Source organism: Acanthisitta chloris, unplaced genomic scaffold, assembly GCF_000695815.1.
Source record: "Acanthisitta chloris isolate BGI_N310 unplaced genomic scaffold, ASM69581v1 scaffold41540, whole genome shotgun sequence".
NCBI lineage: Eukaryota > Metazoa > Chordata > Aves > Passeriformes > Acanthisittidae > Acanthisitta > Acanthisitta chloris.
In genome coordinates, this window is record NW_008651894.1 from 14,864 (window position 1) to 17,904 (window position 3,041).

Here is a 3,041-nt window from a genome sequence, read left to right on the forward strand (position 1 = left end):
AAGTAGTCAGTGTTGAGCTGGACTTGCTACTGTTCTGCAGAGCTCGTATATATTTATAGAGCTGCTTATATTTATACAGCTAAAGCAGTGAGGTTTTCTCCTCTTAGTCTTCTTCCTAGAGTGGCCTCCAGGTTGTGTTTGTCTACATCCTTCAAATCCCCAGTTTTGGGGGGATCACAATTGCTATGGCTTCAGATTTTAATTATGATGAGCATATTTAACTTGACTATTCCTTAGCTCAAGTGAACTGAGTTCTTATCTGATGGACAAGAAAAGCAGAGGTTTAGCAGTTTCCAGCAGGTGTTGGTAAATCTGGAGAGTCCTATATCACTTTGTCCATTCCTGATCCATCTTTATTTTCCAGACTAAGCAAATCCAACCTGTCCAGCCTTTCCTTGCTGAGCTTGCTCTCTCCATTTGCAGGTGAACCCTTTGGGTATTCCACTTAAGTGAGTGCTCTCAGCTCACAGGAGACAGGTAAAACCAAGCCCATACACTGTGTTCTTGCCTGTTCCTGAGTCTCAGTCTGCTTTTCCCATGGGCTGCTTCTTCTTAGCAGCCCTTCTTGCTCCTAGGTGCTGAAGGAAGGGCAAGGCATGTACACCCCAGGCCAAGGTATGTACCCCCCCAGGTCTTGTTTTTCATTCCCAGGGTGTTCTTATCCTAATGGGCCCCTTCAGCTGACCTTGGAGTTCCTGCTTAAGCCATGGCATTAAATTGGCTCTCTTAGGAGCTATTTCATTCCTCCCTCAACAGCTATTTCAAACAGAGGTCACTTACACCATGGGCAAGTTATGCACCTCCAGACTATCATCCAGGACTCAGTAGCCTTTGCAGTCTGTCTCTTTTCATTGAGCATTATCAAAGCATTTTGAATGTCTGAACCCAGGAGGTCACTTCAGCTATTCCTGGTCTCAGCTGAAGTGTAAGGAGATGGTTTGGTGATAGGTTTGTTTTTAATTTCTTTCTTATTAAGGTTATTTCTTCATGAAATAGCAGAATGGAAATAGTAACTCATCAGCCATCCAAAAGGCAAAAAAAAGATAGGTCTATTTGTGTTTCTCACTGGATTTATTTCTGCCTGGAAGCAGCATGTGTGTGGCACATAGATCTCAAATTATTAGTCCTTTAATAGCACAAAAATCATCTGTGACCTGCTGGCAAAGGTCAACTTTGAACCAGCAGATACTTGGAGTTCCTGAGCTGTTAATCCCAATGCTGCTGCCTCATGGAAAGGTCAATTTGCCATTTTTTGGGGTTCACTCAGGTCGGAATTTTCAATAGAGCTTGGTGTGACCTTCCCTGAGTTGCAACTGGAGTTGTGGGAGTTGAGGTGTGATACTTGGGATGTCCTATGCAGGGCCAGGAGTTGGTCTTTGGTGGTCCTAGTGAGTCCCTTCCCACCCTCTGAGGTACTTTGCTCCTCACAGTTTGATAACTGCCCTCTGTGTGTTGTGCAAATGGACTGTGATTCCCCAAAAATGGGTGTTGGAGGTGACTTTAACAGGTGCAGGTTGAGAGGAAAGAGGAAAACTGTGGCAGGTCACTCTGTTTTGATATCTGCTTTTGAAGCATCTGAGAGCATGAGCTGCTAGAGAGTTCTCTTCCCAGTGCCTTTGGAATGGCTCCACACAGTGACAGACTGGCAAAAGGGAACCCAGAGCACAAGTGGTGTACTCTTCCTTCCATTTGCACCCAGCTTTGGTTTCTTCTTTCTTGTCCCTTTTCCTGTTTAGTTCCCCATTTTTTTTGTGTGTATACTTTGTGGTTTTGGTTGCTTCTTCCTAGCAGTGACTATTTTGCTGTCTGAGCACCATGTGATGGGGCAAGTTGGCATCTTCTCAAGTGCCTGTGTGGAGCTGTAGCACATACCAGTGCAATGGGGCAAGACCCACAGAGCCATTCCCAAATCCTGCCCTGTCCTTCCCAAAGTGGAAGGCAGTGAGCTGCCAGACTAAGGAAAAACATCCCTCACTGGTGTTTGGCAGCTGTGAGAGCTGAGACCTTTAAGCACTCATCTAATCAGCATGTGCACATGTGATAAGATTTATAGGTATTTCTTGTGGGCCTTGTTGCCTAATTCTGATGGTTTTGTGGAAAAAAATTGAGCAGGAAGTGAGAAGTTGTTTGTGTGGGACCTTCCAGCATTCGTCAGCTCTCAGCTTGCTCTTGAGCTGTCTGGAAACATGTGCTGTCTTCTCCAGGTTCAGCTTTTGCTGTGCCCACTGTTTGCTTTGATTTTTTGCTATTTTAGGAAGATTTCTAAGCAAAGGAAAGCTTGTTCTTTGCTTTCTGCAACCTTTTAAAGGCTGGAAAGTAGCTGTTACTGTAATGAATTTCAAGTCAATGTTCAATCTGATCTCCCTAGGTGCAGGTTGAGTGTTTGCAGCTCTGTCCCCAATTCTCTGAACTTCTGGTGCTTGTCAGATGTTTTCTCAGCTAGGCAAGCAGGTTTGTAAGGAAACATGTTAATGAAAAACCATTTTAATGAAAGCTCTTGCCCCCAGAGAAGTCACAGTTTAACACTGTGATTTACTTGGGAATGGCTGGAGGGTTTAACATGAGCCAAAGCAGTAAAATCTACTGATGGCTGGAGATTAAACCCTTTTTAATTGTGTTTCCACCGTGGCCTTTCCCAGGCAGGAGCTGTGACATTGTGTCCTCTAGGACAGGGAGAAGCTTTGGCTCTTTGGCACTGCTTTGTAGCAACAGCAGTGCTTGGGGGCCCTGGTGAGGCTGAGCAGGAAGGATGTGGCTCCTTATTTCCAGTGCTGGTACTGGGATCACCAGGAGCATCACCAGTAAGAGCCTACTGAGCCATACCAGACATACCATAGTGCTGCACCAAGGCTCCTTTACAGGTTCTGCACTGCATATATTATATGGCTTATAATGTTTAGATAAGGTTTCTAGAATATATGACTTTATATGTGTTTATTTATACCTTTTATAAATGCATATAATTATATTTTATATGTATTTATAGAATAGATTGATGGGTATCTAAATAGAACATGTTTTCGATATTAAAGTGCATTTAT